The 24,363-nt window shown below is 51.8% G+C and overlaps 1 protein-coding gene across 1 annotated transcript in view; it reads right to left on the bottom strand.

The window, feature by feature from the left end:
- rerea (arginine-glutamic acid dipeptide (RE) repeats a) overlaps nt 1-22,499 on the bottom strand; it is a 136,691-nt gene extending 114,192 nt beyond the window's left edge. Inside the window, 1 exon segment of the mRNA XM_064305032.1 lies at nt 22,081-22,499. The gene's annotated coding sequence lies outside the window, so the exon portion shown is untranslated.
- Nucleotides 22,500-24,363: the final 1,864 nt, after the last annotated feature.

Below are 24,363 nucleotides of genomic sequence, written 5' to 3'. Positions count from 1 at the left end.
ACTATCCATCCTTTGGAAGGGCACCAGATGTCTTATTAATGGGAAAAGGGGGGGTGGGGGGGAGGGGGGGGGGGACCTGCATTTCAAACATCCGCAGAAAAAGCCTTGAGGGCTGAGCAGAAAGCACCTAATTCCCCCCGCGCGCATTCCCGCGATCGCATCCAGAGGTGCGCGTCAGAAACACTTCAGTACAAATGAGTCTTTTAGAAAGCGCTTAAATTAACACCGCTCCCCGCAGACCAGCGCGGCTGCTCCTGTGTCAGCGCACCGCTCGCGCAACACCAGGCCGCCGCCGCCGCCGCTCGCAACCGCACGCCGATAGCTGTACCTCTCCCTGCCGTTTCACGCTCTGCCTTTAAATACGCATAACCCAAACTCTGGCTTTAATCAACATTTAAATCAGAAAAGCAGCCCCATTCTGCCCGGCAGTGAAAGTCCTTTAAATCACCAGGCCTAAACAACAACCGCCCCAAAAACTGAACTCCGCCCGAACTCTGCAGCTTTCACAACGGAGGCCTCCGAAAAGCCGAAACGTCTCACAGAGCCGCCCGCGGCCAAAGTGCGAAAAAGTGCGAACGCCACAGAGAGGTGTCAAAAAGAGAAACTTAACTCTCAGACCCACGCTTAGAGAAACGCACCTTCTTGGCAGTAAGCAGACGCTAGAAAAGTTTCCTTTTCGAATCGAGGATTTATTGAGTGGCACAAAAATGGCCGGTAAAGGATTAAAGGCGGCTTTTCGGAGGCCTGGGGAGCAGCAGAATGCACTCGATTGATTAGAAGGCGCCTCGGAGAGCCAGATTAGCTCTTTTCTCAGGCCTGGCCCAGGTGGCGGGCCCCGGGGCCGAAGCCAAGCCAAACACATTACACTTCCTCACGCGGCGTTACGGAGTGGAACGGAGTTCAGGGCTCTGCTCTAACAGGATTCTGTGCACCCGGGGGCCCGCACAGCCAGGCCCCGGGGCCCGCCTGCACACGGTGAGTAATGCCTGGCCCAGCCTTCCAGCTGCATGAGGTCACTTTCACCAAAAAAAAAAAAGAAAAAAAAAAAAAACGTGCGCCGATTCCCCAGGGCCACCCCGCTTTAATCCGCTGAGTGCCCGTCACAGTGACGGACAGCCGGTTAAAGTTGAGCAATGTTTGAAACAAAAAAATAATAATTCCCTGTCGAGGGACAAGCTTCCCGCAGAGATTTTTTCCGGAAATGTACAAAATTCTGAAGACATTTTGCTTTCCAGATGACTCGAGGAAGGAGACCCTTGTGAAAGCTCCGCGCAGGCAAAAGATAGCAGCCGCAACACACACAGCATAGCTGTGTTACACACACACACACACACACACACACACACACAGCACAGCAGTGTTACACACACACACAGCACAGCTGTGTTACACACACACACACACACTGCCTCTCACCTACAGCAGTTAACACACACTGCCTCACCTACAGCACAGTTAACACACACTGCCTCTCACCCGCAGCACAGTTAACACACACTGCCTCTCACCCGCAGCACAGTTAACACACACTGCCTCTCACCTACAGCACAGTTAACACACACTGCCTCTCACCCACAGCACAGTTAACACACACTGCCTCTCACCGACAGCACAGTTAACACACACTGCCTCTCACCCACAGCACAGTTAACACACACTGCCTCTCACCTACAGCACAGTTAACACACACTGCCTCTCACCTACAGCACAGTTAACACACACTGCCTCTCACACACACACACACACTGCCTCTCACCCGCAGCACAGTTAACACACACTGCCTCTCACCCACAGCACAGTTAACACACACTGCCTCTCACCCGCAGCACAGTTAACACACACTGCCTCTCACCCACAGCACAGTTAACACACACTGCCTCTCACCCGCAGCACAGTTAACACACACTGCCTCTCACCTACAGCACAGTTAACACACACTGCCTCTCACCTACAGCACAGTTAACACACACTGCCTCTCACCTACAGCACAGTTAACACACACTGCCCTTCACCCACAGCACAGTTAACACACACTGCCTCTCACCTACAGCACAGTTAACACACACTGCCTCTCACCTACAGCACAGTTAACACACACTGCCTCTCACACACACACACTGCCTCTCACCCGCAGCACAGTTAACACACACTGCCTCTCACCCACAGCAGTTAACACACACTGCCTCTCACCTACAGCACCGTTAACACACACTGCCTCTCACCTACAGCACAGTTAACACACACTGCCTCTCACCTACAGCACAGTTAACACACACTGCCTCTCACCTACAGCACAGTTAACACACACTGCCTCTCACCTACAGCACAGTTAACACACACTGCCTCTCACCTACAGCAGTTAACACACACTGCCTCTCACCCACAGCACAGTTAACACACACTGCCTCTCACCTACAGCACAGTTAACACACACTGCCTCTCACCTACAGCACAGTTAACACACACTGCCTCTCACCTACAGCACAGTTAACACACACTGCCTCTCACCTACAGCACAGTTAACACACACTGCCTCTCACACACACACACACTGCCTCTCACCCGCAGCACAGTTAACACACACTGCCTCTCACCCACAGCACAGTTAACACACACTGCCTCTCACCCGCAGCACAGTTAACACACACTGCCTCTCACCCACAGCACAGTTAACACACACTGCCTCTCACCCGCAGCACAGTTAACACACACTGCCTCTCACCTACAGCACAGTTAACACACACTGCCTCTCACCTACAGCACAGTTAACACACACTGCCTCTCACCTACAGCACAGTTAACACACACTGCCCTTCACCCACAGCACAGTTAACACACACTGCCTCTCACCTACAGCACAGTTAACACACACTGCCTCTCACCTACAGCACAGTTAACACCCACTGCCTCTCACACACACACACTGCCTCTCACCCGCAGCACAGTTAACACACACTGCCTCTCACCCACAGCAGTTAACACACACTGCCTCTCACCTACAGCACAGTTAACACACACTGCCTCTCACCTACAGCACAGTTAACACACACTGCCTCTCACACACACACACACTGCCTCTCACCCGCAGCACAGTTAACACACACTGCCTCTCACCCGCAGCACAGTTAACACACACTGCCTCTCACCCACAGCACAGTTAACACACACTGCCTCTCACCCGCAGCACAGTTAACACACACTGCCTCTCACCCACAGCACAGTTAACACACACTGCCTCTCACCCACAGCACAGTTAACACACACTGCCTCTCACCCACAGCACAGTTAACACACACTGCCTCTCACCTGCAGCACAGTTAACACACACTGCCTCTCACCCGCAGCACAGTTAACACACACTGCCTCTCACCCACAGCACAGTTAACACACACTGCCTCTCACCCACAGCACATTCACTCAAATTCACTCCTCCTGTTGTGTTGTGACCACCACTTTCATAACGATCCCATATCATCACTCTTAATATTCTTTTAAATTTCTATACAACCAAACGCATCTCTGCAGGTGCCTTGTTACCACATGTAACTAGCCAATCGTTCTAGAGCTTGAAACTCGGGGCAGGAGCTGCTCTCCACGGATGAGATCAGTTATCATACCAACAGGCTTTCTGGAGAATCACAGTAAGCGCACCACGCTCGCTCGCTGCCAAGTCCAACTTCAGCTTTTATCAAGCTGCCAAAAAGGAGCTATTGTTTGTGGGTTTGAGATCGGGGCCTTTTTCTTTCTTTTCCGAAAGTGAAAATGTGAAACGCACTCAGGGGTTTAACGTGTCACTTTGGTAGCACCCCCCAGAGCTGAGAAATCAAAGGCTGTTTCGGGCGCATGCGCACGCGGCCGGCCCCACACCACATCCGCACCCAGAGCGCTGAGAGTCCCGGCGGGCTGCTGTGGTGGTGAAGCGCGCGGAACAAGCCAGCAGCCATTCGCTCCACCACAGGCCCCGTGATCAAAAAGCTGCCTGCACACACGGCAATGTGCGTTCTGGAATTCATAACTGCCAGTGGTCTGCCCTTACCCCAGGCCTCTCCATTTCTTTTTTATTTCATTTCTTTACTCCGAGGCTTTTCTTTCAAGATGTGCGCGCTTGTGTTGACTTCATGGGTAATCGTAGTGGTGCGGGGCGGGGGGGCTGGACAGGCCATCTGTGACTCAGATGTGCGAGCCGTGCGCGAAGTGTCAGTGTTCAAAGAGGCTCCCAGCAGCCTGGAGGTAGAGCCCCACGCTAGTGCCTCTCTCTCTCGCACTGCTCCCCTGACCCAGCCTGGCGTGCTCGGCCCCAATAACCCGCGGGGTGGGGAATACCCTACCGTGCGTCAGTCCTGTCCGTTTGCGTGAAAGGGCAGGAGCACCCCCCGCCCCCAGCCCCCCCATCCGAGCAGCACAACGGCCCCGCCCTGCCGCTCCACCTGAGATAACGAGTTCCCACAGAGCCGCCGCCGCGAGCGCCACAAACGGGCCAGCGTGACCACAAACAGGCCGAGGGGAGCGCCATTACACCCCCCCCCCACCTCCCGAGCGGGCCGCAGAGCGACGGAGAGAGCGCCCCCCGGAGGCACCAGAACCCTGCGCGGCGGGACCGTTTTATAGCGCCTCCCAGTGTTTACCGCCACCCTCAGAGGGACAGGCTTTAATAAATAAGGCCACTGGATTCATTTGAAACTGATGAGGTTTGGAACGAGGAGTGGGAATACGCGCGTTAAAACAGGGACGTGTGGGGGGGGGAGGGGGGGTGGATGGGGTGCATTAGAGCTCTCAAACAGATCCCATAATCGCGGATCTGGCGGGCTTTCTGCAGAGGTTACGTATCCGACCTGAAATGGGACGTTTCCTTCAGAAAGTTCTCCGCTGTCGAAAATCGTTACTACTTCATATCCACACGAGATTAACTTTCATAGGCTATTGACATAATACCCAAGTCCAATTACAGGCCTCCACAAAAGGGAAAATGGAGGATGTTTACTGTTGCGAAGCAGGGCTCGGCTGTGGCGTTTGAAGAGGGCACATGTTTTCAATCTCCCTCTCCTGAGAGGGTGGGGAAATCTTTTCCAAAAGCTCAGGGTCGGGCAGTTGCGTCTGGCGCATGTGTTCAGCGGGGTTATTCAGTCGAGTCCTGTAACGCCCGCATATGGAAAGAAAATTACATTCTCTGGCAGATTTTCACCCCCACACACCGCTGCCTGGCCTGCTTCTCCCGTCCCTCCACTGATGGAATTAATCACCCTGACACCGGAGTAAGAATTCTCACAATAATTAACGGGCTGAAACAGGAAGCGGAGCTTGTAGCGTAGCGATAACCGCGCGCGTTCTCGGGAGAACCTTGACGGGCGTTCCAGGGCGACGGCGGACGCAGGGGAAGCGGGAGAGTGAGGGAGAGCGAGGGAGAGCGAGGGAGAGGGTGTGCGGGGGACAGGAGCCGAGGAGGAGCGGCACTCCACCGCGTCCGCTCACCGTCGCCTCCCGCCGAAACGCCTCGCCAGCGCGGCACGCGCCACGCCCGCCCCAGAGCGCCCGAGGCGCTGGATCAGCGAGCTCAGGGCCCGGGGAGGCGGTGAGAGCGCCTGTAATTACCACTCACACAGGAGCGTGGGGGAGGGGCCCACACCATGACGCAAGACAATACAGCGTGCCCCGGAGGTAACTACCCCCCCTCTCCTTCCCCGCACACACACACACACACACAACACACACACACACACACGCGCACACACACACGTACACACACACGCGCGCGCACACACACACACACACACACACACACACACACACACACGTACACACACACACACACACACACAGACACACACACACACGCGCACACACACGCGCGCACACACACACGTACGTACGTACACACACACACACACACACACACCCCCTCACAGTTTCTGCAGCGACTGCAGAGATGCAGCAGGCGGGTCGGGCATGTACCACAGAGCGCTCGCCAGGCTACAGCGCTTCTTAGCGCTTAGCGCCATCGGTCGGGCCTCTACCGCGCCCTGCCCCTGGCCCAGATGGCCCAGCAACAAGCCCTGCATTCAGCAGCTCGGCCCGGCGCTGCCAGAGCACCCAGCGCCCCGGACACCGCAGGACGCCATCACCGCTAATCAGGCCAGGCCTTTGTTTCTGCGGCCGCCGCCTCTCCCGCTCCAGCTAACCACAGCCAACTGTCTTACCGGGAGCCACTGCCCTGCCACTGCTATTCAGAACCATGCAGAAACTCATAGACTTTGTTTATAACAAATTTGTGACATTTGCATTTCAATAGGCACATTAAACTCTGTTAAATCTCTGGTGACAGCAGATATCAAAGTCTTCTTGATGAAAGGCAGAGCAATTATTCGGAAAATATTCACCTTAGGTTTAGGGGGCTATTTAATATTAATCTAAAAGAATGTTTTATCAATAAAAATGCAGGAATATACCCCACAATTTGTCTTAAGTAGTAAATGCTCAAATGTATGCAAAAGCACATAAGGCAAAACAAGCCTGTAGGTACTCTAATGTATATTATATGTTCATGTAAGGGGGCAATACGTGGGCAATAAGCCATTCCAATGAGCACAGAAGACAAGCAGGCCAGGTTCTGGGGTAAATCGCGGTGTTTAAATGCATGTGGGCTACCTCAGTACCCCTGGGGTTCCCACCAGATGAACAGACTGGAAGGACGGAGCACTGGAGCGCATCCAGGGCGGTGCCTTCCCAGCGTCTGCTGCAGTCTTTCAAAACCGCTACCTGGCGGCTCGGAGACCAGAGGCGGGAGCTTCGTAAGCGGATTTAAATCGACTCCGAGAAGCGGGAAAATGATTCCCGGCGTGGACTAATTGAAATCTAAACAGCAAACCTTTGGAAGGTGTTCAGCTGGAATATCACCTTGCCTAGTGCACAGCAGTCTAAACCTTTATGGTTTCTTTTAACAGGCTGTTCACGGTTTCTTAAACCCTATTTCTTAATTTTGGTCATGTTGACCAGGAAACAGATCACCACACAGTGAATGGAGTGTAGGGTTTAATAGCACATTACTGTCCATGGTGATTTATTTTATTATTCTTTTTTTATTTATTTAACCTTTATTTAACCAGGGCAGTCCTACCGAGACCAATGTCTTTTTTACATCGAAGCCCTGCTACACAACAACAACAAATGCATATTCTCAGCCCTTAATCCAAAAAGGCCTTTTCTTGGACCTTAAACCAGGAGGTGAAAAAACAGCTGAGCTGGCTTCATTCATTTCCAGTATGCATGTATTCCTCAGTATGAAATAAAGCCCTGGATGTTCTTCACACAGCGAGGGCTTACTCTGAGGGGGCGGTACAACCGCGGTTTCGGCTTGCGCTAAGATCAGCCTGCAGTACGCAGCACCATACAGCGTCGCCGGTCAGAGCGGTCTGCCCTCGGCTCTTCCTCACTTCACAGTCTTGCGACGTGGAAGACAGCAGTAAGCCGTGGTAACCGGTCATTCATGCATGCTCAGACTCAGCTCCGCCTCCTCCCCCACAGTTTCCTCACACCAAACAGCCGAGATGTTGAATGGTGATTAAATATAGCGTCCTTAGCTGTGGCAGCAGTGGGGCCCGGTGAGCACTTCCTGCCTCTCTGCAGAGGCCAGCGGAGGTGAAGCTCCCCCAGCCGCAGAGTTTTATTCAGTTAGCGTTTCGACAGGACCGGCGGCTCCAGGTCCCGCGGAAAGGAAGCGCTCTGCCAATCATTCACAAAAACAAACACGCTGGCTGCCGTCCGCAGGGCAGAGCCCACACGCTTTACAACTTCACTGCACGGGGCCGGTTTTCCCATGAAAACCTGTCACAAAACGGGCTCCCTAAACTATCTTTAATATTCCATAATCCTTCTTGAGATGGTGAAGCATTTCGAGATACTACTTTTTTGTACCTTTTTTTAAGCTTTTGACAAGGACAAAAGCTCAGGAAATGAAGAAAAAAAAAAAAAAAGCTTATTTGATTTTGCAGCAAGACCCATAAGCTACTTTACAATGTAATCTCTCATCTGGCCCCCCCCGGAAGGAGAAAGTCAGGTAGACGGCGTGATGTAACAGCCGTGGAACAAGATTCCACAGGTAGCAGAACGCACCGCCAACAACAACAACAAACAGGAAAACACTGCCGCTGTCTTCCCCGACAACAAGGTTACTGTGTGCAACCGCTGGGTCCCACCCTCTCCCTCTCTCTCTCTCTCTCTCTCCCTCTCTCTCTCTCTCAGGGCAGCCTGCGCTGCTAACCGCATGCGTGCACATGACACACTGTACCTCAGCCCAGATTAAACAGCCCGTGTTGTTTTATCCCAGCCCAGCAGAATTCCTTCCAGTGTGAATGGCCTGTTTTCTGGTGGGGGTGAGGGGGGTGGTGGGGGTGAGGTGGGGGGGTGTGGTGGGGGCAGGTGTCCAGGATTTAATGCCTGCACTGCATGTTTCCACAGAAGGGCTCCCCAGTGCCTCCTTAGCGGGGCCGGCACAGTCTGTTTGCTTTATGCAGAATGTGAGTGATCTCAATCTCGGGGCTGTCGGGCTGAGCTGCGGCCGGGCTCGGCGAATCACACGGCTTCGCGCGTCTCCGGCGCGAGCGTCCGCTTCCCAGCCGCGTGAGCCGCGCGTTCAGCACGTCCCCTCGGCCGAAGGCGTTCGCTAATGGGCTAAACCGTCGTAACCGTAGTAACGTTCAGCGCGTGCTGTAAATAGGTCATTAACGCACAGTGGCCAGTTCTTACGCCATTTGTCCCACAGGCCACAAAAAAAATTCCCGTCCAAAATAAACTACATAATACAACAGATTGTGGGGAAAAAAAGACGAAAAAAAACCCAGATCAAATATGGCTATGACTACAAAACAGACCACACAGTCACTTTAAGCTCTCATATGAAAAAGCCATCTATATCCAAACTGAAAGTCCATCTGCACTGCCTGGGCATTCGGGGGGGGAGTTCAAACCAGGGTGCGAGGACTCAGAAATGCCCAATGAGTCAGTGTGTGACTGAGAAAAGGGCTGTGCATTACCCAGCATGCAGCAGCTGTGAGCCCATTGTTCAGTATGAAGCAACTGCAGTCTAGGAAGACATCTGCAGGCTTATGAAAGAACCAGTGTGAAGGCTGGCCCTTTTTTTTTTCACTGCCTCTCCGTGTCAGACCAAGTGAGTAGAACCAGCCGCACCGCAAGGAGAGGCCTTTCCACAGACCCTGTAATTCCATTCCCACCAAGACAGAGCAACTGAAAAATCCAATTCCTCTTTCTAAAAACAAAAATCACCGCCAGAACCAGGCTATATTACACCTGCTGTTATTCCTGCTGACCCAAGGACTCACTCTCAGTAGATAAACATTTACTTATGCTTTCAAGCATGACAATTAATATTAATATCTATCACTTATTTTAGACTGGATTATAAGGCTCTCCTCCATGAATATTGAGTAAAGAATAACAATACTTCTTTTAACATGTTGCTAATTAAGGAGCGCGTAAATACTGATCAGAGTGATTGACTAGTGATCTCCTGGATGAAGAGTCTCCTCCATTCCTCACTGAAGGCCCATAAGTTCCTGAGTAAAACCAAAGAGGAGAAAACAGTTGGCCACTTCTGTCACTCTCAAAGTTACACAAGACACCAAGCTAACAAAGCCACCACGAGATGAACGGTGTCTTCGGAGGGGAAAAAAACCCAACCACAATCACTTTCACTTCCAGTACCCTCACCCATTCTGACGTCACGGGGGACTGAATCAATTTTCATTTCACAGCTGAAATGAAGACCGGTGTAGAATGAGGGCGCAGTTCCAACCCACTGCAGGATTCAATTAAGGCTTTCACAAACAAAACCTCTCTTAACTGGTGGGGGGGGGGTTGGGAGGTGAAAGAAAATCTGTTTTCTGGTGCGATTTTGGATCAATATTTTACATCAATGGATGTGCCCCAAATTTGACATCGCTTTGGCAATATACCGCCACAGCCACCGTGTCGCGAAATCCTGAAAGTGACATCATCAGGGTGTCTCCGCCCACGCACGGTGCTCACCAGCAGTGCACTGCGCTGCGCTTCCTGCAAATATCAGCGCACCATCGCAAGCAGGCCGAAACCCCCACCCACATCACGCCCAACGCCCCGCACACTCTCCTGCAAAGGCGGAGACGGGCGAAGGCATCGGCTCGTTCATGAGCACCGCCATCTTACGCGGAAACAAGCAGCGGGGATGCTGATTGGTTGAGGCCGACGCAGGGCTGGCGTGCATAATTACGGCAGAGGGAGTCCCACGCTACGGTAACAGAGGCGCGAGCGCGGGGCAGACCGCGGCGGGCACCCGGCGTCACGCTGCGCCCGTTTAACGCGCCCCGCTAATCGGCCCCTCCCCCGCCCACGTGAGGCGCAGCGCCCTTCCTCTTTAACGGGCGCGATGAAGAGACTTACGGCAGCCGCGTCTCTGTGCGGCTCCGCCACCAGGCCCTCTGAAACCTCGCTCGCACGACGCCGCGCACGCTACGCCGCGCACGCTACGCTGGCCGCACGATCCGCCGCCGATCGCTAAACTCTGAAACATCGCCGGCTCTCGGAAATGTTTTCGGTAGCCGACCGTACGCACAGCTTCCGACGGGGACGATTATGTTTTGTTGGAGGTGTGTCACCGCAGGTATCAACTGACGCGGTTGAAAGAATGGTCTAGGTGATAGACTGACAGAGCAGAGTGAAAGAGAAACATTTTCATTTTTTTTTTTTGAAGTCCCAAGTTTACTGTGTTCATAAGCATTCGCATTCATCAGAAGCCAGGACTAGCCACCATCCACCAAGACCAGGTTTTGGACTTCCCTGTTTTTCCTGGAGCTGACAACGATCACTCAGACCTCATTTCTCGTCTTACAAAGCAAACCCTGTCTAATATCGTATTCGCGCAGAAAGCCGTTAGTGATCAGGACGCATCGTTCTGGGCTGTCGAGAAGCAGACGGAGTAACTCAGTATCACCCAGAACGGCGTTCCCGACAGCGTCCTCACCGCGTCACGCGAACATCAGGGGCGGTCCCCGCGTCCCCCCGCTCCTCACAGTTAACGAGCGATCCCTCTCTGCACAGCTCACCTTCTCAGGACAGGTGGGCCCCAAATCCACGGGTGTCACATTACCATTACCGCGGTAACGGGGCGGACTCTCAGCACGTTACCGCCACGGTCATTCTGGCGCGGGTAAAAAATGTCAGGCGGCTCTCGGGCGTAGGTTAGGATGCTGTCCGCGCCAGCTCTGAAGGGTTTTGGAAGTTCGCAAAGGGGAAACTCACCACTCGAGCTTCATAAACAAACACAGAAAGGGATTACTAGAGGGAAAAATAAATCTCTCTCCCTCCCACGTACGCACGCACGCTCGCGAACACATAAACCACTTCTCTCACACACACCAATAGCCTTCGGCTGTCTATTAATTCCATTATTTTATGGAGCAGTATGGGGTATAAATAGAGCGCCCATTACTCAGAGCCACGTAACCTCCCACCCCGACCAGCGTCGCCCCGATCATTAAATATTTATCCCACGCGGGGGTGATGAGCGCTTAGAAACGCACCCTCCCCAACCGCTTCTCTCACGCACGCAAGACACTGCACAAAAAGGATTACCTACAAGCGCTCGTCTGAAAGTCAGAATCGCTGGGAAATCTCTCTAAAGCAGACTCTCAAAGACACAGGCACATAGCCCCCCCCCCCACCTCAGAATTATCAGGGAGGGAAATCACATTTGGGCATACTCCAGGGTGGGTCTCGAGTAGGGGGGGGGGTGGGAGGTGGCGGGTGTCAATTTCAATAGGAAACGCTGTTCCTGCGGTGTTTTGACTGCTTGTGAAAGAAAGCGAACCTGGTTGGGGGATTTGGAAGCCTGTCAGATTTTGAAGGTTAGGAGCCCTATTTTCCCCTGTGTCGATTCCATTACAGCTCTGCCTACCTGGCGGTGGAGAAATAACAGTTGTTGCTTTGGAGAGTACACACCTGCTGCTGATCCATTCACAATCTCCCAGCAACTACCTCACACCCCCCCCACCTCAGCCTGCGCCGGGGAGGAAGACGCAAGCCTTCCCTGCCTGAGGAATCCATCTGAAATCCTCACCAAAGAGAGCCGGCTGAAATGAAGACCTCACAGGGGCAAGCGGGGAGAGAGAGAGAGGAAGCGAGAGAGGGAGAGGAGGGGAGGAGAGGGGAGAGGAGCAAGGGAGAGGGGAAGGAGGGAGGAGCAGGAGAGAGGAGAGAGGAGAAGAGAGGGCGAGGGAGAGAAGAGGGAGGGAGAGGGAGGAGAGAGAGCAGGAGAGAGAGGAGGAGAGGAGGAGGAGCAGAGGAGAGAGAGAGAGGAGGGGAGAGGAGGGAGAGAGGGAGGAGAGAGGAGGGAGGAGAGAGAGAGAGAGAGGGAGAGAGAGAGAGAGAGGAGGGGAGAGGGAGAGAGGAGAGAGAGAGGAGGAGAGAGAGGAGGGAGGGAGAGAGGAGAGGGAGAGAGAGAGGAGGAGAGAGAGAGGAGGAGAGAGGGAGGAGAGAGAGAGAGAGAGAGAGAGGGAGGGAGAGAGAGAGAGAGAGGAGAGGAGAGAGAGAGAGAGGGAGGAGAGAGAGAGAGGAGAGAGAGGGAGCAGAGAGAGGGAGGGAGAGAGAGAGGAGAGGCAGAGAGGAGAGAGAGAGGGGGAGGGAGGGAGAGAGAGAGAGAGAGAGGGGAGGAAGGGAGAGAGAGAGGGAGAGAGAGAGGGAGCGAGGCAGAGAGGGAGGGAGAGAGAGAGGGAGCGAGGGAGAGAGAGAGAGGGGGAACTTCCCCCCTCGTGGTTCAGCGGTCAGGACCCAGGCAGATGTTTAACACTCTCTCACAGTGTTTATCATCTGTGGCCGGCCTTCCTGCCTCTCCTGTTTCATGTCTTTTAAAGAAGCGTCCGGTGCCAGAGACACCCTTCTCACACAGTTTAAAAAACCCTGCATAACCCACGGGTTTACACACACACATTTTAACATTCAATTATAGGCCGTAAAACTGAAACCAGAGAACTAAGACTGGGGTCAGGCAGCCAGCTCAGGAGCAGAAGGATAGTGAATCTGCGCATAGCAAGATAAGAGAACCCCAAAACCAGCAAATTAAAGACCACAGGCACCCCAACTACTCGCCCCTCTTAAAACAATCAACAGTCACAGTTTCCTTCATGCTCAAGCATGAAATACAACACAATACTACAGACCATCATATTGAAAGCTTGGTATGTTCAAGCATGGAAAACACCACAACACTACACAGACCATCGCACTGTGAGCTTGGTTAGGCAGGTTATTTTTACTTTTCACTTGCGTGAAGTGCAGTTACCGGTACGCTGCCTTAATGCACCAGCGCAGCCCAAACCTTCCTGGCAGAAAAGCAGTCACACAGCACCGCCCCGAGCTCCACGTGTCAACGCAAAAAACAGAAAGTGTGCTTAAAAACTTGGCAGGAAGGCTGCCAGGCACCGAAAAGGCTGAACGGGGGGGGCCCCTGCAAATGGGACGGGGTGCTTCTGAGGGCCAGGGGGGCCGGCACCCCGAGCTGCGGGGCGGAGGACAGCCGCCAAAAACTCTCGCATTCAGTTGGCCCGGGGACTTTACCTCTGCTCCGCGGAAGAAAAAAAAAATCTTTTCTCTGAAGATTTACTTACAGCTGTCGAGTCTTTCCTCTCAGCATTCATCTTCCGCCGGTTTCTCCTCTAAAGAACAGCGTGGGAGAGCCTCGTTTCCCTAAACTCCTCCGACTCCTCTGCGCTGACGGCCTGTCCTTTCAAGACCAGACAAATGTCCACATCAAATGGCCAGAATATTAGCGATACAGTACTGAGCAATATAATGCCTCCAAATATGGTCAGCCACACACCTAAGTTATAAACAAAACAAATGGACATGGATAGCTAAGACCCATTACTAGTCCACTGACTCGTATGGTTGCCAGTACACCAGGTTCTATGTGTTTTACCAAGTTCCAAAGGTGGTATTGCGTGTGCTGGTACTACGTGTGCGGGTACTGCGTGTGCGGGTACCAGTCTCTTTACAGATGGCCGGGCAGCCCAGATAAAGCTGCTGCCATGCCGTGTGCTCCCGCTCTTCCATCAATGACGACTCATCCCTCACGCCAAATTAACTGGTCACCCAGCAACGCGTGAGCATTCTTTTCCCCATCAGGCAGACAGGGGGCGCTACTGCGGCGGTACCACTGATGAGCACAGGTCCAGACAGCAGTATTAAAGAAAGCTATAGGACCATGATGTGTGCTGTCACCACAACATTCACACTAGAAATAATCCGAGGCATCACCAAAATCTTTGGGTATTTATGCCTTTACTAATTATGCCCTCATCTGTATGCAAGACTGATCACACTTCAGAGGCTCCTATATTTCACTCTTTTCTCCCATTCCCACACCAAATAGGTAAACCTGTTCAGTTGCAGCAGGAAATTCAACCTAGATTCAGAATGAAGCAAAAGCACAGATTCCTACACATCAGTGCGTTTTAGGGGCCAACAAGATATGACATCCAAGCTTAGTTCGTTTTGAAAGGAGGTGAGAAATGTTAGGATTACTTTAATTGCTCAATTGGATTATGGCAGGCATGTATGCTTTCCCCACACGGGAATCAGAGCTGAATAAAAGCAAAAATATGAAATCATCCAACGGAGTCGAGCCTGTGTGAATCGCTACCCAAGAAGCCGCAGAAGCAGTCACACTCCTGTGTGGGAGAAGTTCCTGTTTTACAGAGCACTCCCTCATTCTGCACAGAGCTTCAGCAACACACTACTTACTTCAACTCGACAAGGAACAAAGGGATTTAAAATAAACGGATGGTAACAGTGACTAATATCCTGATTTCTTCTGGCTATACAACCCAGACGTACAGCTGTACTAAACATTAAAACTATAAAACACTGCACACTTACAGTGCAATACCTGAGGTAGTGTTCAGATATAGCAGGTACAATGCTGTACCTGAAGCAGTGTTCAGCCATAGCGGGTAACAGAGGAGGCAGCGGTATGGGCAGGTTACAGGAGTAGCTACAGAGCAAACTCGGGCCCAAAGGAGACTGGTAAACCACATCATCAGAGCGCTGGTGGTGAGCGGAGGTCCCAGCACATGCGGCAGCTGCGCTGGGACAGTACCGCACTTCATCGCCTGCATGAACAGGCTGAATGGACACACTGGGCAAATGAAAAGGCCCATTTCAGGCTGCAGCTAGCGTGCACATTAGGCTACTGTCTGTGTCTTAGCGGTGTTTTTCCCCTCCTCTGGGCTTTTTATAATGTCTTTCAGAGCACCCGTCTCCCCAGTGAATTTCAGTGAGTGTTCGCTACATACTGCAAAGCACATTCACCACGGTGCAGTTCTCCAAGCTAATTTTCCCTGCGACTGTGCGTAAAGGGTAACCATGACTTTGCAAACTACATGACCGCGCTAGTGTCGTATAAAATCTTTAAGAACTTAGCGGGCGGATCCGCGGGTCGGCCCGTGAGTGCCGCTGCCGCGTGTGCTGGGTCCGGCGAGGTAGAAATCGGAAAGCGATGTGACGAATCGAGCCGTGTGATCTCACAGCAGGGGGGGGGAAAATGGCACGGCGGCGGGGGAACTGCGGCGTCTGCACTGACCCTTTCATTATTTAGCCAGCCCAAAATTGACTGTTGCCGCGCAACTCTGAAACGAAACGTCCAAATACTTCACCCCTGCCTGCAGCAAGGTCAGCACACCCTTAGTGCGGTGCTAGGAGCCAGCCGGAGTGCTACACCGCCCTCACTTAGCACCTGGGTGTCAGGCCTAGCTACACGCTAGCCGGTAAACACACGCTAAATTAGAATAGCGTATCCATGCACAACAACCAAACAGCTGTACAGATGGGTGTGGCACCCACTCGGTGAGCCATACACAGCAGCAGCTACTTGTCATAAAGAGACAAAGGGTTAAGAAGCACCCCGCCTTACTGTGTGTGTGTGTGCACAAGTGTGTGTGTATGCGTGTGGCTGTGAACAAGAGTGTGTGTTTGTGTGCGTGTGGGCACGGAGGTGTGGGTGTGCACGTGTGTGTGTGTGTGTGCACGTGTGTATGTGTGTACGTGTGGGTGTGGGTGCGCACGTGTGTGTGAGTCCATCTGAGCTGAGCGTAAGGAGGTCTCCAGACAAGTGTAATCCTGTCTGAATGAGGCAGGCTGGTCTGACGCACGGCTGCAGAGTGAAGCCAACAGGCCTCCTGCGGGCGCAGAGTGAGGTCACTGCGCGTCTGAAACGCCGGGCGTCGCTGCCCAGGAGAGCGCCATTCCCAAATACCAGACAGATCCTCAGCCTGGCGGCACTCCGCCTGCACCCCGCCCGCACCCCGCCTCCTCCCAACACTGCCCGCCCACCCGCCCGCCAGAGCACCAAAACCTCTCCTCACTCCACCAGCCAAACGCAACTGCTCAGAACGCAACTGCTCAGAACGCCGCCGGGATCTCCCGTGGAAACCACAGAACGCCGCCCAAGCTGCCAGTGGTTTCTGCTTCTCTGAGAAATGACTGAGCTGTGAGCTGTGAGCCAGGCCCCAGACACAACCCCCCCACCCCACTCATGTAGGTGACTCCACTGCCCGCCCTTTATTTCCAGCCTCGGCTAATTGTCCGGCAGATTTAATCCCCGAGCACAGGGTATGGCGCAGTACCACCGCGCAGTCTAACCATCTCCGTAATCCAGCTCCGAGCAGGCAGCGAGGCAGAGGGCGGGGTGTTTAACAGACTACGGCGGCGCGTCACAGAGAGGGCGGGGCCACGCACAGGCCGACAGCGCTCTGCCCACAACAGGGCAGCCGTTCGCACGTTAATTAAACTGCGCTGTGGCCCAGGCTGCGCTAAGCGCTCAGAAACGCGAAGGCGTCTCAGGTGTGCGCTCGCCCACGCTCCTTACCCAGGATGCATTACCAACCTCCACTTCTGCCAGAAAACTGACTCTCTCAAACAGCGCTTGGAACTAAATATTTTATACAATATTTCCACCCCCCAAATGACAGCTCTGTGTGCCTTCTAGTAATGCCTCTTCAGCAGGGATGGGGGGGACACCAGGTCCCCAGTAGTACATCTGCTCTCTGCTGCAGACAGGCAGGTAAAAGCCCCAGCGTCAGGCCACTGGAGACAGGTTCAGCCTGCTGACAGACACATGCACGGGCCCGCGGAGTCACTCCAGGGCTAGGGGGCTGCTGCATTCGAGGGTCTGAGCGATCTCATGGCCCCTCAGAGGAGCGGAAATCCCCCCCGTAAATCCCCCCCGGGGGGGTTCCAGACATCCGGACCACCGCTAACGCTACATCACAGCCTCCTCCTCTCCCTTCTGCTCTACCCCACCACAGGCCAGCGAGCCCCGGGCCCCTGTGACTGCCCTGTGTCCCCGCGTCCCCGCGTCAGGCCTGGCTGTAAGAACAACCTCCAAGCAGCTATGCACGGGAAATCATACACTGGAGCCGAGCGTCCGACTATGCTTTTAAAAATAGGCACGCGTGAGCATGAGTTGGCTCAGAGACAGGACACAATGCTGATAGATTTGTCAAATTGGATTAGAAAAAAAAAAGAGGAGGCAGCAAGCTTCGAGTTGCAAGTCAGCAAAAAAAAAAAAGGGAAACGTGCAAATGGAGCACTCCAAATATCAAAACACAGAGGAAGAGTGACCTGAGCACAGAGGTCAAAAGGCAGGAAGTGGGTACGAGCAGAGTCAGTGTCATCTGTGACTGGTCTGATTTCTTTGAGCACACCACTAAAAATCATTAATGTTTGTGTGGCCATGAAAATCAATACATGCTCTCTTGATGCAATTCAAATTTTTCATATGCCCTGCGATTCCCTTTAGCTTTAATACACCTTTTATATTTCGACCCCACCACCAAAAACATCCTGATTTGGGGGGGGGGCGGGGGTCAGAAATCAGATCAACCAGCTCAAAGCAGATCGCCTGCCTCCTGTTTACTTTGGGCTGGTCCATTAACTCTGATGATTACAAACTGTACACATCTCATCAGCAGGAAAACAATCCATAACAGCTCTGTGGACACAATCCCGGATTAATCAGGGCCGGGCGTGCCCTTGTCAAACGCTCTCATTTCCCATGGCAAACCGGGGGAGGGGGGGTGGCAATAGGGGGTTCATCAAATTTAGTAAAATGCCTCATTATGCTTCAGCAAATCCTGCCCTTCCAATTCTCCTGTTCAAAACGGCGGCGGTGCCAGGGGGAGGTTTTGTCGGTCTTGCTCCTGGTCAGCTGACGGACCCGGACGGGATTCCGTCGTGAGAATGGCGAGCGAAGAGAGGCTGCGGTGTACAGCGCCGTGTCGTCCAGCGCCGCCGCGGAGTGCGCCGAGAACCGCAATCATTCCGCGCGTCCGCTGGACGCCCTGACGAGGCCGCGCATATTCCCCCAGATAATCAGCGTTGCCAGAGGCAACGGCGCCAGGATTCGTGTAGCCCCCGGCGACGGTGAAACAGGTCTAACCCCTGTGTGAAAAAGGGCAGAGACCTCCATCGCCTTAACCCAGGTCAGAAACCTCAGGACACACTCATTCTGAGATACAGCGCACGCGGGTTAACTGCCATTGGCCGCTCGAGGGAGGAGGAGGGGGCAGACTAGCATTTAACAATAGGCAAAACGCAGGATCAATAGGCAAATTAGCGGGGGATGCGACGCTTTCCAGCAAGGCCAGTTATCATTAGAGAATGAGCGGCTGATGAATCATTCACAGCACAATGAATAATTCAGAGCTAACAGCAGGTTTGATGCATTAGTAAAGCTGCGAAACGCCCCGACCAAAACGCTCGCGCTCAGAAATAAAGATTTGAGAGCGCATTACGAGCACTGGCCCGCATTCTCCCCTCCACCCAGCAGAAGCCTGCGCGTAGCTAGCCCGCCGCGGCGGCGCTCAGGCTCGTACAGGCCGCAGTGTGAGACGCGTGTGTGTGTGTGTGTGTGTGTGTGCGGCTAACGCACGCGAGGCGCGAGGCGGGGGGACGTGGGATCTCTGCTCTCTAATTTTCCCTCTGATTGTGTCACCTCCACGCCGCCTTCTCCTGAGCAGGAGAGGAACAGGACGGCCTGCGCGGACCCCTCTGATTTTCGCTTTGCCGATCGAGTCGACGCGTCCAAATGCCCCCCCGCCCCCTGCTTCCAGCCAGCAGCGGGCTCAGCTGGTTCGCTGAGAGAGGAGGGGGGGGGGTTTGTGTCTACAAATAACCCGCATTTTAATTAAACTCATTTCCTCCTTTTCCTATCCACGGCTCCCACAAATTACGCATTGCTAATCCTGCTTAGCACGTCGAAAGGGGGGGGGGGGGGGGCTTGTACATGTAAAAAATGTGTCTTTTGCCATCTTGCATTTAAACAGGTCTGCATTCAAAACTGACCACGTACAGAGAAAAAATAAATAAAACGCAGATAAGTACTTGGAGGCGAAGCGGTAAAATCAGCGATCGCCGCGATGTCCTCGGGTCATTCCCAGCAACAAAGACAGCAGCAAAGTGCAGGGTGTTAATTACAGCTGCCCGGGCTCCGTGTTACTCGCCAACTGTTACATCGAGTCCTGTTCACCCCTCTCTCTCTCCCTCTCTCCCTCCATTCAAAGCCGCCCCATTCATAAAGCAAAGAGAAGAGACTGACGGGCGGCAGAGCTGCGGCGAATTCTCACCGCGCCGGCAGACCGAACGGCACGGCCATCTCCCGTCAGACGCTCAGCTGTTCCTGCGCTGCACCTCGTCCGCTCCGAGGCGCTTCAGGAATGACTACCATCTAAAAACATTCCCCCCCGACTCCTTTTAAGATGAGGCTTACAAAAAAAAAAAAAAAAAAAAAACTCAACTCGGGTTCACTGCTGAACGCAAGCAGAGGGAGAGAGAGAGAGAGAGCGTTAAAAACTTCTCACTGCAGCGCGGGGTTCAGACCGCTCGGCCCGGGCCCTTATTTTAACTGAAAAACCTTGATTTCCGTTGCCGTTCACAACGCAAGCCTGCAAAGGCTGTGTCCTCCTCGGACAAAAAAAAAAAACACAGAGCTGAGCAGCGAGGAGGCTCTCCATGAACACATCCTGCTTCATTAGGAAGACAAGCGACTCCTTCCTCACTCACACAAAGCAGCTTGCTGATTTAATTATTCATTTAGAGTAAACTGCTGTCTGATCTCTCGGGAGGCCCTCGAAGGAAGGAGGAGGGAAAAAAAAAAAAAAACAACACGAATCAAAAAGATCTTCCTAATTGCGAGCAACCTGTTTTTATATTCTTTTCACACCAGCAATAAGAGAAGACTAATGAATCATAACACGTACTGTTCATGGTCAAAGATTGAACAGTGTTAACGTGAAAGCGCACGGGTTATACTGGCCAGAGCAGACATTTCTGTTGCGCAGAACCATTGTGGGCAATCCTTGCTCTTACATAGGCGCCTTAAAATCAGAAGGGGAGCGCATAAATGCTTCCTAATTCAACAGCTTTGCTGCAAATGCGGCACAAAGCCGCTCCCCGTTGCCTGCTCAAACATTTTCAGACACCTTCTGGTCACATCTGCTGGGGTTGAAAAGGTTATGCTGAATCTCTGTGAAAGGAATGTACTGGCTGCCACACGCTGCCTCCCTCGTGACCTTCGACCTCTCTGAAAATGGCTGCCGAGGGCTTTGTTACCCTGACAGTACACTTCCAGACAGGGAGCTGAAGCTTGAGAAAATCACTTCCTTGTAACATGAAAAAATATTCTAAACGTAGCTAAGAGGTTGGAGGGGTAAACTGGATGGGGGGGGGGGGGTTGCTTGAATACTCTAGTTATAAATTCCAATTCATTGTTCTCACACACTGAGAATTACAGAATAAGTGCCTTCCCACTTGAGTACATGAATCACAGCTGAATCATTAGGCCAGGGGGTCAGCTACCAGCAAGCAGGGAGAGAGCCAGATAAATAAATAAAACATAACCACCAACTTCAGGAGGACAAAGGCAATTTTTTGTGTCATGAGTGATAATTCTATTAAAGGAAAGGGAAAGAAGCTATACAGCCTCCAACAAAAACAAAAGGCCCAACACAGCTAGACGCAATCAAAGCGTTCAGATTTAAACATGCTCCCACCCAGTTTGTGGTTCAGCGCAATTAAAGTTGGTCGGATCACGCCTACAAACACAATAATCTACTGCACGACTCAGGTCAGAAGCCCAACGGCTCCTGTGAAATAGACGGCGGCCTGTGCGGTCAAACAAACCAATCCACTTCTGAGATAAAGCACACAGAACGTGCTGACAACAGTAATCCAAGCCAGAAAAGCTAACTGCAAAATCATAAACGCCGTCTTCTATTCTCTCTCTAAATACCCCCAACCCCTCCCCAGCAATAGGAAAACAACCGACTGCGAGTTAACTAATCGCGCACAACTCCTTAGAGGCCGAATAGCATGCGCTCTGCACACAGTTCACTTGCTCGGTACAACAAAAGGAAGTAGTCAGAGCGGATTTGTTTGTTCCTAAACAATTCGCGACAGCCGAATACATTTCTCCTGCCCCAAGGCTCTGAGCACACGTCTAACGTATCAAATTCGGAAATGATGAAGATTGAGCAGCGTGGCTTTTTATCACTACGCGAAACAGTGAACTCTGCAAACACATTTGCTACCCTGGTTACCCATTTCATAAAGCGTCTGTGGTCTGTACGGTTTTTTTCCTCCAGCGAGGGGGGGGGGGCGCTTTGGAGTTATCCAACTACTAGCTACTAATGTCTGTTGCTGAGATGTATCAAAACTCTCAAGAGCTCTTTCTAAGCCATTATTGTCACAATGCAGCTACATAGACTGCTGAACTGAACAATGCAATATCAGCGATAAGTTTTTTTTTTTTAAAAAAGCTTTTCTTTATCGAGCACACTAAATAGCAAGTGTTAAAAGTTGGCCGTACTTCCAAAAAGAAAGGACAAATGTTGCTTACTAGCTCGTTCATAAACATGTGTTGTAATTGCCAACATCCCCTTTTAATTAAAGTTCCTGATGCTGTGCTTCCCACCCCGCCGACACAAACACACCTCCCCCTCCTCCTCTAACCAACCATCTCCTTTTTAATGAAATAACACTCACCCGCCAGTCTGATAATCTTTAAATTCCAACAGACTGCTGCAAACACCTTCAAACACAATCCCAGCAGCTGCTCCGAACTGACCCCGGCGAACCTTCTCCCTTGCCTGGGCCAAGTCCAAGAACCAGGGCTAAACAAGATCACCCAGGCACTTTATCCGTTAACAGCCGATGCCCATACAGAGGGGGAAAAAGGCACTTGCCTCAACAAAAGACGGCCTCGCTTTGCTTATTTATTCTCGCACAAATCACCAGGGGACCTTTTTTCAAAAAGCACGTCTCGGTTCAGTCCCCGTTTGCCATGCTACGGCTCTCGACGCTGAGAGCATTAAGTGCAAGTAGTAGATACTGTAGTTCGCGGATGGGAAATCAGTGAGCTCAACGTTTACCGACTCCGCTTCCTTTTTTCACACACACACACACGCGCTCTTGCTCGCTCCCCCTTCCCTCTCGTGCATACACACACCACGCTCCCTCCCTCCCTCCCTCAGCTGTTGAACAGACGTATCCACATGGCTGACCTAGTCTTTCTTTATCCAGACACTAGTGGAGGAGAATTACCCCACCACCAGTCAAAACGGGCTGCCGGAAAAACCCGGACTGGATTACACGGGCACTGCTCGGCGTGAAGGGGGGGGATCGTGATTGATGGCAACTCGTAAGGGGACACGGTCTGAGAGAAAATGCATCGGTAAGCAAGATATTAGAGCCTGCGTCCCGAACGTGATCAACCGTTCAGATCCGTGGTTGCAGCAAAGAATATTAATGCCACGCTCTGACGTGAAACTGCAGATCAAAGAGGAAAGGAAAAGGGGGGGGGGGAACGAAAGGGAGATGGCAAAATCCCTTCTTTTGTCGAGACTAATTGAATAAACATGTTCCACAACTCAGCCATGCTACCAACATAGATTAACAATTGGGTATATTCAGGATCGGTTAGAAGAGAATGCTTTTTTTAATTGATCTGAGAGAGGTTTATCGCGAGATGTAAATCCTTGAGAAAACAAAACGCCAGCAGGGATAAATTATAGGATAAATACTCGGTATGCGTTGCGGCGGTGTGCTGTAGCTGGTCGCCCTAGTTTGCATGTATAGATAATTAATTTCCCGTCTCCCGTTTCAAAGCAGCAGCATTCACATCTACTAATGGGTATTTCAAAGAATGATGCATGGCGTTAACAGACAGCTCATGCGTATATGATCTTGCCCTGGAGTTGACACCCTTTTATTGACATACGTTTGAACATTTGCAACAAAAAAAAACTGGCATAGCGTCAATAAGGCGTTTCCTGCCTCTTTATTATTATTATTATTATTAGAACGCTGATAATTATGTCAAAGGTAATTGATATATGGTTCCTCGCTGTGCCACAGGGAAAAAAATTCTACATTGAGCATCTTGGGGAATTATCGAACAATGCTTTATTTATAAAGCCCATTTTTTCACCTTCAAGCAAACCACTGAGTGAATGCATTGGTCAATTAAAATGGGTTTCCTTCCTAATGCAACTATGACAGAACTGAGATGTCTGTTTTTGTTTTTTTAACCTGTGAAATGGCTCAAAGTGAAAGGCACATTCTGCATTAATGAGATGTCCAACTGGAAACATAGCTAATGGTTTAATTGCCTTCTAAATAGATGAAATCTGATCTTCATTAATCCTGTTCAGCCATGACCAAATGAACACAATGTAACATCCAGTTTATTTTCTCTGTGTACATTAACACCTTTAGTATTCAGAGAGGCAGCGGGAATCGATAGCAATCGAGTTTGGTGTGGTATTGTTGCAGGCCCTTTGTTACAGTACAAACCAGGTTGTGTGTCACGTTTTCAGTATGAGAGGGCGAAGGAACTCCCGCGCGCTTCCAGGGCTGGCTAGCACGTTCTAACCTCCGCGCAAGCCAGACTGCGCGACTACCGTTTACCGGCGCAGATCTGAGGCGCAGCCTCGCACCCATAACTCCAATGAACTGACAAGCGAGAGCTCTCGTGCCATCCCCGCAGCGCCCAAACCCGTCGGCAGCCTCAAAAGGCTAGAGAAGCAGAGATATCACGTGTAATAAATAAATAAATAAATAAATAAATAAATAAATGAAAATAATAATGTGTCTAAAGCAGCAAATGCTAATGAAAAAAGATATACACCAATTCCAGTCCTACAGCAGTAGCACAATACACTTTCAGGGTAAGTCGGGCTTTGTTCAAGGCGCACGTTTCCTCTGGTTTTCCATCAAGCCATTCACCAGTCATGTGAATCTCAACAACATGGGCAATCTGTGAGGAGA

The sequence above is a fragment of the Anguilla rostrata genome, chromosome 13 (genome assembly GCF_018555375.3).
Source record: "Anguilla rostrata isolate EN2019 chromosome 13, ASM1855537v3, whole genome shotgun sequence".
In the NCBI taxonomy this organism is placed as follows: Eukaryota; Metazoa; Chordata; class Actinopteri; order Anguilliformes; family Anguillidae; genus Anguilla; species Anguilla rostrata.
The sequence above is the reverse complement of the archived record's forward strand: the minus strand, read 5'-3'. Positions and strand labels throughout refer to the sequence as shown.